This window comes from Durio zibethinus, chromosome 22 (assembly GCF_047325235.1).
Source record: "Durio zibethinus cultivar Kanyao isolate XHJ-2024 chromosome 22, ASM4732523v1, whole genome shotgun sequence".
NCBI classification, from domain to species: domain Eukaryota; kingdom Viridiplantae; phylum Streptophyta; class Magnoliopsida; order Malvales; family Malvaceae; genus Durio; species Durio zibethinus.
Window position 1 is genome coordinate 978,411 of NC_143183.1, and position 12,468 is coordinate 990,878.

Genomic DNA, 12,468 nt, shown 5'->3' on the forward strand with positions numbered 1-12,468 from the left:
GAGACACCTCAAATATTTTCTTGGCATGGAGGTAGTTTGCTTAAAGAATGGCATATTTGTTTCACAGCGTAAGTATGTCTTGTACTTACTAAAGAAAACTAGAATGCTTGGATGCAAACCTTCTGACACCTCTATAGACACAATGAATAAGGTAGGAATGAAAAAAGGAAGTCCATCAACTAACAAGGGCAAATATCAAAGGCTTGTTAGAAAACTCATCTCTATCTCTCATACAAGATTAGATATTGGTTTTTCAGTTAGCTTAGTAAGCAAATTCATGAATAACCCAACTGAAGAACACTCGAAAGCTATGTATCCAATCTTATAGTACCTAAAGAAAAGTCATGGTAAAAGATTATTTTTTAAGAAGATATCACGTTGAAATTTACACTGATACTTATTGGGCTAGATCTGTTATTAATCAAAGATTAACTACTAGTTATTGTACTTATATGTGGGAAATTTTGGTTATTTGGTGAAATAAGAAGCAATCTGTGGTGGCTAGAAGTAGTGCAGAAGCTGAGTTTAGAGCTATGTCTCATGTTATATGTGAAGGAATTTGGCTAAAAATATTACTAGGGGAGTTAAAGGTCTTTGTAGAAGAATTCATGAAATTTGGTGAAATAAAAAGCAATCTGTGGTGGCTAGAAGTAGTGCAGAAGCTGAGTTTAGAGCTATGTCTCATGTTATATGTGAAGGAATTTGGCTGAAAATATTACTAGGGGAGTTAAAGGTCTTTGCGGAAGAATTCATGAAAATATTCTGTAACAACAAAGCTACCTTAAGTATAGCAAAGAATCTTATTCATCATGATAGCACTAAAAGTGTAGAGATTGATCATCACTTCATCAAAAAAAAGATAGAAGAAAGAATTATTATATTAGTTTATACTCCGACATGCCTTCAAACTGCAAATATACTCATTAAGACTCTTTCTCAAAACAACTTTGAGAATTTAAAGTCCAAGCTGAGTATAATTGACATCTACCACCTAGTTTGAGGGGGAGTGTGAAAATCTAATGTTTATTATTACTTGATTAATTGACTTTGTTTATTTTAGTTAAATATCATATTTTTAGAATAAGGAGTGAATTGGATAATTATACCAAATCTATTAGATTTTTTTTATTAGGAGTACAAAGTAAATTACTCATTTGATTAATTGTTTTAATACATGAAAATCTTCAATTTTAAAACTGAAAATATTCAGCCTTTAACTTATATTTTCATGCAATTCTAGCATTATAATAAGAAAAATATAGAAAAATTAAATAATTTTATTCTACAGATTTCTTCACTAACAAAATATGAGCAAAAATAAAGGATTTAAACCAAAACAAAATCAACCTTCCGACGGAGAAGTAAACTGTGGTGAAGTAAGAAGAACAAAGTAACATGAAACAAGAACAATACTTAGTATTGCCTTTGCCATCTGTCAAACATAAAGGTTCAACACAAAACATTCTTATGATCAGTACAAATATATTAATGAAAAGAACATCATTAAAATCTATACAAAGAAAAAAAAACAATAAATTACTTCATAAAACAATTCAAAAAGACAAATACATTAATATTTTTTTAAGAAGAAAATGAAACAAACACAACACTACTAATTAATTAGCAGAATAGTTAAATAAAATGAGTGAAATGCATGCCATTCTTTCCATTTCTCTCAATTCTAGTGTTAATGAACCTCAGTGCAACAGAAAGAACAGAGTCAGCAATATATGTAGATGCATTTATTAAAAAGTTGCCTTTAGTCGGTGCACGTGGTTTGAAGTTCGTTGTGGATTCACGATGGCATTTTTAGTGCAAGGGGTTGTGAATGTGATCAACTAGTTGACTTTGTTATCAAATCATCAACTTGTTGATCGAGAGAGATACAAAAGGAAGTTGACATATGATAAGACACGTTGAAGGGGCTATCTGTCGGATTCATAGTATCTGTACTATCTCATGCACACATCGATTTTTGCATCATCAATCCAAAATACTGTCTTCATTATTAACATGATATTCTATGTTTATTTTATTTTCCAGTTCTTATGTGTAAAAACAAAGCCGTACAAAGATAATAAACTTAGCAGCCATTTGTTTTCCTAATATTCAACATTATGAACTTAATTTCATCATGATTAACTGATAAGACCACATTTGATTCCTGCATTGAGTATCAGCGAGCTCTGATGGTGGGGATTTCACCGCTGACAAGTTCACTTCCTAAGATTTCAGTGGTCCTTAATTTGGATTTCCTTCCAGAGTTGAGAAGCGATGAGCCAACCCCTGACCATTCGGAAGTGGATGCATCTGGCTCTATTGGAATCATATCAGGCTCCGGAAGCAGTAAGCATAAGTTCTCTAACTCTCTCACAATTTCCAACATTGTTGGTCGTTCCTTGGGATCATCCTGGCAACACTTCAGCGCCAGTGCCATAAATTTCTTGATACTTTCATAAGAGTATGAACCCATTCTCTGGTCTATGATGGAAAACATCAATCCTGATTGACAAGCTCCATAAACCTGCAGTAAGTGTTTACTTATGATTTCACTAAAGAAAAGAAGGGTTCTAGATTTCCAGATTGCTTGCCACAATATGTTTATTTACCAATGAGAAAATTCCACAGTAGAAGATTTTCGACTTAATAATAGCATCACGGTGTTTCTAACTGTTTTGTTCAATTAAGAATGTTGTGATGAATTTAGAGATACAAAATCAATCCTATATTCACAAGTATAATTATTTACATTACAGACTTGATATAGTGTAGAGATTAACTGTTTTTTCTTTTTTCCCCGGAGGGGGGGGGGGGGAAGGGAAGAAAAATCTTCCAGGAAAACTGAATAAAGTGCTTGTGGCAGAAAGATAAAGAAGCTTAGCAATTGGTACCTCTCGAACAATGTTTCTGCCATGAGAGATAGGCCGCATCCCTGTCAAAAGCTCCAGAAACACTATTCCAAGGCTATAGACATCACTTTTCTCTGTCAACTTGTGAATCAAGAAATATTCTGGATCCAGGTAGCCCTATATAGAATACAAAATGGAAGTGAATTTCATGATAACATTCCACTGCAAGCAAGAACTCATGCATCAAATTACAGCTGTAACATTTCTCAAAAATGATGTGTATAAAATATATTTTTAACTGCAGCTCAAACCAATATACGAGTTCCAGGTCGCTCAGAAATTGGCAGATAAAGTTCAAGGTTTCTGTTCTTGGGGAAAAATTAAATCCCTATCCCTGGTGTGAGTGTAGAACTAAGCTATGCTAGTTTGCTTGTGGAAACGTGATATATTTATCACAAATATCTTACTGGTGTGCCTTTCACAACTGTGGATACATGAGCTGAAGCTCCTTCAACATCTGGTACTGGTGCAAGCCTTGAGATTCCAAAATCAGAGACTTTAGGGGTAAACTTGAAGTCCAACAAAATGTTGTTTGCCTTGATATCCCGATGAATGATCGGCGGATCAGCTTCAGTATGAAGGTAGAGGATGCCTTTGGCTGAACCCAATGCAATACGCAATCGCATGGAGAAACTCAAGGTATGTCTGTATCTATCTGTGATTGGTTCACTTAAAACAATGTAAAATTTTGCAACAATATACATTAACTGTCAAAATCAGTGAACTGGAAAATAATTTTGGTAGATTTTCATCTTGAAGGAACCAGACAAATATCAAGACGAAGTCAAAAAGCATGTGGAATTAGAAAAATGGCCAGGATTTTCAGAAATTATACGTTTGAAAGAAACCACATGTACAGTTTAGCCAAAGGAAAAGTATTGCTTTATTTGGCATCAATAGTTTCATTCTGAAAAGTAAAAACCTCTACTTGATACAACTGAGCCCTTAACATCAGAAAAACATGACAAATTTACCTGAGAGAAGATCATGGAGAGAACCGTTGGGCATAAACTCGTACACTAACATCTGCAAAGAAAAATGCCAAACATTATCTTTCTTTTTCTATGCAAATATTAGATGCATCTGATTTAAGCTGAATTGGTATCTTTTCATACAATGGGGAAATAAATTCACCATGTCTAAGACATGCATAATCAGCCAATATAATCAAAGGAGCATTAAAGGGTTCCTAAGGGAATATCCAAGTTTATTGCAGCCTTGAAATGTAGTAGGAAAGATTTATCCAATTAAAAATGTGCAAATAAAGCTTAAAATATATAGCATATCAGCAGGTCTGCACCAAGATCCTACATTTATCAGATAAAATGTATTGCGCTCAAGTGAAATTTCGATGGCTTAGGTATCTATACATAGGCTTTTCTCATGATTTTCGGTGACGGATGGCTTTTTTTTTTTTTCTTTTCTTGCTAAATCTTCGTTCCCCTTGTGTTCAGTTAATTTAGTTTGTTATATCATACTTTTCCAAGAAATGGCACGGAATGCAATGACTGCACCTGCTCGCCTTGTTCGCTACAGTATCCAACCAAAATAACCAGGTTCCGATGATGTAATCGTGACAGCAGTTCTATTTCAGTTATGAACTCTATCTGACCCTGCAAAGATCCTTGTCGGGCACGCTTAATTGCCACTACTGTTCCATTAGCCAAAATGCCTCTGTAAACCTTTCCATAGCCTCCTTGACCAACTTGAGAGGTATCTTTGAAACCGCTTGTAGCTGCTTCAAGTTCTACAAAGCTGAATTCCTTAACACGTTCAGTTCTGAATGGAACTTTTGAAGCTGCAGTGGGAATAAAAAAGGAACAAGGATCATTGCCGTTATATATGGTAAACAAGAGATGATATCCAGGCCTGGCGATTGAGAAATTATATGTACACTTACTTGACTGTTTTTTTAACATTTCCTGCCCGAAACTGGTGCGCCTTTTATAGAAGAGGACCATAATAACCAAAGATAGTGCAAGTACAAATGTGGCCACTATGATTATTCCTATTAAGACACCTTTAATTATTCCTGATTTCACAGCAATAACAAGAATCATCAAGCTAATTTCCACTAAAGAAATTAGAGTAGTTGAAACTACTGGAGCACCTTGTTCAACATACAATCTACTAGACTACGTATTAATCAGAGGGTTAACATTGGAAAGGGAAGAGCAAATGACAAAAGCATTTATGCACATGCCTAAAATTAGACTAACAATTTTAATTAGCTGGTTTGGTCAGACGTTCCTTTAAAAAAAAATGGAAAAAGGATAGGAGTCATTTATAACTATAATAAAAAAGAAAAATGAAATTTGTAAAGGAAAAATTAGATGCTTGGTTGAAAAAGAAAAAAGAACAAGAAAGGAAAGACATAGTAAAGATACCATTTGAATAATGTGGAGGACAAAAAGTGATCAGCTCATATGGACCAAAGGTGTCATTCGGAGGGATTGAAAATGTAGCAATCATGTCAATGATCATTTGTATCTCATATGGGTTGAATTTATGCTTCCTACTGGTGTATTGAGGGAAAAATTTTAAACTCAGCCGTAGCCTAGAACCCCGTTTGCCATATAAATGATTCCACAAATAGTTGATAAAAATCCAAGCCAAGACTGGTTGTTATGAGCTCCTTATATGCATCAATATATGGTCGAAAATCTAATATGGTAGGACTTCTTAAAAGTAACCAAACTAGAAGAGGTATAGCACAGAAGCCAACAGGAGATTCTGGGACATATTCACAGTTCTCACTAACTGGACAAATTTGAGGTAGGCAGATGTCAGTAGAGTTATTTGAGCTTCCAGGCACAGAATAATCATCTCCAATTGTAATTCCACAGAAATGGGCTATGTTTAGTTGATTTGCTGAGACACAGATAGGATTGCCCTCAAGCCTAAGTATCCAGGAAGCACTAATCAGAGATTATCAAAGTATTTTGCAACTGTTATGTTAAAGTATATTACATACTTTTTCATATGCAGAAATAAATATCAAACAAGGCTCACCTAATTATAACATTTGAAGGAGGATCTATACTGCCAGAAATATTTGAAAGCAAATTATTCCGTAAATCTCTGCAAGTAAAGCATGTGCACAGAGGGTCAGGTATATATGTTATCATGAACCAGGCAAGTCCAGCAATTCCTCCAACTAGCTGGACGTAATTAATCTCAATAGCAGAAAATATATCATATGTATCTCAACAATATCCTACTTTCCTGTTTCTTTAAGAAACCTTTTTGCAATAAATGCATGCAGCTCAAAATGATAGCTTTCTGCCCTAATGACTTACATGAGAAGTGTTGCTTTAGCAGTAAAATTCACATTTTGCCAAACATTGGAGGGAACATCTCCACTTAACGAATTGTTTTCCACTGACCTGCAACAAAAGGTTAGCTTCGTTAAGTCCATTGGTCATAATATCATTCGACTTGAGTAAGATAGTTTCTCAAACATTTTCAAAAACCACTATAAAAGCAATCAATCAACATTGCTGAAACATGCAATATAAAATTTCTGCAAAGGAAATTGGCAACAAAAAGTGAAGAATAATTCTTACAATCTCTGAAGATTAGGAAGGCCAGAAAAATTTGAAGGGATAGATCCATTCAGCAAATTATAGGATAGATCACTGCCCCATTTAAAGAACAAAAACAATAATGACTCGTTTTAGCATAACAAATCAAAGGAAAATTCATATAAAGGTACCAGCAGCTAAAATTTTTTTGTGTGCGTGTGTCAAAGAGTGAGAGAGAGAGAGAGAATTGAGTTTTGATGACTTTGTACATGAGCAACCCTTACATAGTTGTGATATTATCAGAAAGCTTATTTGTTGGGATCCCTCCTGTAAGTTGGTTATGTCTCAGATCACTGGAATATGGACAACACAAAGAAGTGAGATACAGTTAAATTTGTTAATCTGCAAAAAACGGTGGTTGTATTGCTTAAACCATTTGCGTACAGGAAAACATCAATACTCACATATCAAATTCACAAATTAGCATTATCTCAGTATGACAAGCTTGATATAAAAAATATAGAACAGAATTACTGGTAAAAATATCAGCACACATGCAGAAATATTACAAACAAAAGCAATAGAACACTCTTAAAAAGTGCTCAAAGACTTACGGAAAACGAAGTGGTGTACTACTGAAATCAGGAATAGCTCCTTGCAAGTTGCAGTTCCTAAGACTTCTGTTGAGATGAATGGAATAGCAGTTTGAGGAACAGTATAAATTTAAAGAGAGAAACTGTAAAAGAATGGTGAAGACATAAGACCATAAAAGCCCTTGCTACAACTCTGAACATTTGACCATTCTTCATATACTTTCAGTTCTCCCCAATCTGAACATGTTTGACGGTATGCTTTGATATGAAAACCATGACTAAACTGAAAGTCAGTTGAGAGGGAGAGAAAGAAACTGACAATTTTACCAGGTTGGCCATGTTACCGTGAGAAGCAGGAATCTGATTTTCACCAAAATTGTTATTATCAAGTTGGCTACAATAAAAAGAAACATATGAGAATTATCATAATTCCATTCAAGGAAACCATATTTATTTCAATAGACAGCATTAAGATGGAAGAACTTTCGGAAAGAGTGTCTCACACCGGACGGGAAGCTGTTCAATAACCCTTCAACTAATGATCAGTAAAATTGCACAGGTTAATTCATTTCACAAGAAAATAGATTAATAGAGATGCTTCACTGCATCAAAGGCTTTAGTTTGTTTGGATGTATCAAAGGCATGTAGGATAGAAACAGTAATAGTACTGTCCAGCAACAAACAAAAATATGGGATCCTTTACTTTGCATTTACATGATACTATTAGTTAATTATGAACTAAATTGCTGATATGCTTCATCTAATAGCAGCAAGATACAAAAGGAATTGACCAGGAACCAGCACCCAAAACCATGATATTTTGTACCCCGGTAGAAGAGAATTAATCTAATAGTAGTGCATAAGAATACTTAAAAGGAAAAGCACACATACAGTATTTTCAAGCTTGGCATCTGTGAAAGTTCTGGTGATAGATAGCCCGATAAGTTATTGTTGTCCAACAGGCTGCACATCCATGGTTATAAGATGATTATAAGTTTCTAAAATTAGTGACAAACACAAGAATAGAAATTATTAGTGAGCTTACAAGTGTTGAAGTTGAGGCATGTTGGAGAGCTCCGGTGGAATCTGCCCACTGATTGAGTTGTTGCTCATGTGACTGTAGTTAACAAAATGCTCAAAAAAGATTATTAATGCAATTACTTCCTAATATAGAAGCATTTAATTTAGTATTATTTACTCACAAATGCTTGCATCTGACCAGATTCACAAAAGATTTGGGCAGTGATCCTGATATCTGATTCAAATCTATCTGAAACATTATTAAGTTAGGCAAATAACCAAGTTCGTCCGCTAAAGATCCTGAAAGCTGATTTCCACTTAAAAACCTGCAACCATGAGTACTGGTGTAAGCTTTCTGCAATCATTTACTTGAAGTCGTATCTTTAACAAAAAATCTCTTGCTCCGTCGTTACAACGTGTCAAAATTATAAAGAAAAACTGGAAAAAAAAAAAAAAAAAAAAAAAAAGAGAGAACAAATCAGGAACTATTTCCTAGTGATTATGTAACCGTATCTATCTGCAATCAGATGATAGATGAAATCACAGAATCCAATCTGAAGTTACTTGCACAAAGTAAACAATTTAAGAAAATTTAGAAATAGGACTAAGCCTCACAAAGTAGTATTAAACTTAAAGAAGAAAAATGCAAACTAGTTTTTGAAAGTTCTGTTTCTAATTAATATGTCCCACAGTGTAATTAACTTATTATGAGCTTTAGTTATAAACTTTAGAAATCGTATCCATACAAAGTCTATGGTATTCTAATCAACCTTCTAATCCATACCAGTCACCATCTGCCAGCACCCTCTCTTTTCTTTTGATTTTGTTTTTTGTTTTCTTTTTTTTTTTTGGGATGACAGCCAAAACATGGAAACAAAAATTGAGAACCAAAAAACCTGCTGACTAATCCTACGTTTAATAAGCAAATTTCTGTTCCTAGGAGAATCTATGATCCAGTTGAAACCAGAAACTTTACATTGAACAGAATCAACTATTAGCTTGAAAACTTTAGTATTTGTCTGACAAGGATGTTGATGAAGCATGAATTTTCTTTCTCTCCAAATAATGTGGATATAGGTATTCCCATCTGCCAATATTTGTGCATCATGCATCATAAACTTCAACTTGTACAGGAAAAATATGTAGTCAATCTGTAAATTCTTCCATCCTTTAATTGATTATGTATCATCATTTTCTTTGTATTTTATCGGTAAAAAGAAACATCTGGAATTCCAAACATATCAAAACTGCCTTTACACATGTTTTGACAGCGGAAGCATTTTGTCTTGCTAAGCACAAATTTTGTTTCCAATCTATAAAACAAGAGAAAAAGCTAGAAATTTGTCACAGCAGTTGGCAAGGAAGTAATACCACAGATAAAGTTTTTTATAGGAAAAAATGCCTTTTGTTAGTTTCTAAATATGAATTACTTACAGGTATTTCAATGATTTTATATTGCCTATCTCCTTTGGTATACTGCCAGTAATATTGTTCCACATAAAATTCCTGCCCAAAAGGAACGAACAGAAACAATAAGTTATTGATGGTGATGCAAGAATTTGACGATAGCTCAATGACAGACATAGATGAAGACTTAATATCTCCACCAAGATCAACCCAAAACTTAGGTGTTGACCTGATACCACTTACAATATAGTTAAATTAGATAGTTGGCCAAGTTCAGGAGTAAGATTTCCGGAAAGATTCAAATTTAGCATCCGCCTGCATCACAGGAGAAACCATGCAAAAAACATTACTAGAACATTACCCTGATATAATTTTGAAAGATGTGTCAGTAAAATAGACCATCTTAAGTCTAGCATTTCACCATTGTTAAGGATTATTATCTTAAACGCCACTTGTGAAGAATCAAACCCGCTTTGGGAATCATTTCACCCCACTACTGATATATAGAATACTAGTTCAATCGGTAATGCAGAAAAAAAAATAATCAATAGCAGCCGGTAAATAAATGAATAAGCATACAATTCTTGAACATGGAAATAACCATCATCTTGCTTCGTGGGCAGATTACTCCAGTCCAGTTTGATGTACATGGATCACCTTTTTTCCAATTTCTGAGATTTTTTTTTGGATCTTTGAGTTTTCTCCTAATGACATTCAGTGCATCAACTGTAATTCAACACAAAAAAAAAATCATTTTAAAAATGATAAACATTGGAAAATGATGAAGTACCAAATGGTGTCTAGAATATATCATTTTCTTTTCTTATGAACTAACAAAATATGAGCAAAAATAAAGGATTTAAACCAAAACAAAATCAACCTTCCGATGGAGAAGTAACCTGTGGTGAAGCAAGAAGAGCAAAGTAACATAAAACAAGAACAATACTTAATATTGCCTTTGCCATCAGTCAAGCATAAAGGTTCAACGCAAAACATTCTTATGATCAGTGCAAATATATTAATGAAAAGAACATCATTAAAATCTATACAAAGAAAAAAAAATCAATAAATTACTTCATAAAACAATTCAAAAAGACACATAAATTATATTGGTGTAATATTTTTTAAGGAGGGAAACGAAACAAACACAGCACTACTAATTAATTAGCAGAACAGTATCCATTCTTTCCATTTCTCTCAATTCTTTCTAGGAATCAGAACTAGATAGTGTTGATGAATAAAAGAGCAACAAAAAGAACAGAGTCAACAACATATGTAGATGCATTAACGAGCCATAGGAATGATGAAATGAAACCCCAATGCAATGCAAAGGCAAGATGTAAAAGAGGTTGTAGTTCAAGAGAAGTTTGACGGTTTAATTATGCAGAAAATTGGATATATAATGAGGTAGAGAAGCAGACATCGATTTCTCAAAAGGATCAATTTTTTTTGATTGCATGATAGACTCCCCTGAAAAACATTGGCGCGCGTGTAAACGAGGTATTCAACTAGTAGCGAAGGTGCCAATTGGTATCATTCCAATAGCTGTCCAAGGGGAAAAGGCTTTCAAGCTTCAGTGTGCCAAGCGAGCAAATGTCTATACGAGGGGGAAGTAGTGGATTTAAAATCCTAATCTATTAGGTGTGAATTGATCTAAGTACAATTATTGTTTCGTTTTTAATTCTTGGGTTGGAGTTACATCAGGCCTATGAGTGGTAAATGTAGAACATTCTTGTCAAATATAGCAAGTAAAAAGAGTAGGTAAAATGGAACTTTCCAAGTTGGAAATTTTAAGATTTAAATGTGGTTTTCAGAATCAAGGACTTTGTGTTTTAAGATTTAAATGCTTGCTTAGAGATTGGAGTTTAGAGACATCTTAATTCATATAGGTGCAATACTTGAAATTATACTTCAAGTCTTTCCTCGTGACAGTTATACTTGAGATTTAGAAGTTTTCAACACTAGGCGGGCATGGAGAAATTGAAGTCAACTCCACCTTGTGGCCCATTTGTGACCATCTTCTGTTCTTTATTATTATTACTATTATTGTAATAACGCAAGGCAATTCTGTAATTGGAAGTTGAACAATAATAGACTTTTTAGCTTTATATCTAATGGTGAGGAACAAATAAGTGGAGCGGAAGAGATCGGAAAAGGTGATTCCTAAACACTACATAATAAGATACGAATTCCCAGATATTCATAGTCGAAAGTTGGAATCAATCCATACTGCAAAAGGAATCAGTTATTTTTGTAATCAAGTAGTAGAGAAGGCAGGCAGGCTTTTGCATTCCCATTCCTTTGCTTGTCTGATTCGTTGTGATGACAATTTGCAAATAATGTCAAGTATCAATGGCATCTGGGGGAGTGAGACAAGCAGGCCAGCAGCAGCAGCAGCAGCATTCAGCATAGACAAAGGAATTCTTCTATGAAAATGAATATGACAACAATCCTTTTCATTTTGCAATATACAGCCAATAGCCTTGAAAATTGAAATACTATGAAACAGTGAACTGTAATATTCAATGTCCGATTAACTCATAAAAGAAGGTAGGACTGGGGAGTGATCCTGACGGAGTCAGTGAATTATAACCCTACACCTAGGCAAGAATTATTCTTTCTAATATAGCCAATCATCATCATCATCATCAATTGTCCTTTATTTGCTCATTTATTTTTCCTTTTGATGGAGTAGTATTAAAAAATCCGTTCGATTAATTGTTTCACCATTCAATTAAGGTCTTTTTCTATGATGCAGTAAGACTTCATTTGGAGAAGAGAAATCCCAAATGCTAAAGTAAACGGTTCCATAACATCACTTACAATTATAATTAAATTATTAAATTAAAAAATATATTCATTGACAAGTAATTTAATTTTTATAGTATAAATTATGATAAAAATTATTGACATAAAAATAAAATTAATTTATTAAAATTATGAATTTACAGGCTTTAAAAAAACCCTTCATGCATTGAGCTGGTCTAATAGCGAGTGATAAAGACTAGATAAAAA

General features: G+C 33.9%; 1 pseudogene across 1 annotated transcript; it reads right to left on the reverse strand.

Annotated features, from left to right (window-relative positions):
• Window positions 1-1,983: 1,983 nt before the first annotated feature.
• On the reverse strand, window positions 1,984-9,768 carry LOC111307556 (putative LRR receptor-like serine/threonine-protein kinase At5g37450; annotated as a pseudogene). Its single transcript, XR_016332115.1, has 18 exons — window positions 9,697-9,768; window positions 9,481-9,552; window positions 8,229-8,372; window positions 8,072-8,143; window positions 7,918-7,989; window positions 7,346-7,420; window positions 7,048-7,113; window positions 6,718-6,786; window positions 6,476-6,547; window positions 6,209-6,295; window positions 5,922-5,990; window positions 5,297-5,809; window positions 4,810-4,941; window positions 4,424-4,707; window positions 3,884-3,935; window positions 3,317-3,564; window positions 2,892-3,026; window positions 1,984-2,524 (listed from the first exon to the last, which is right to left on the reverse strand). The product of XR_016332115.1 is annotated as a putative LRR receptor-like serine/threonine-protein kinase At5g37450 (transcript).
• Between the last annotated feature and the right edge of the window lie 2,700 nt (window positions 9,769-12,468).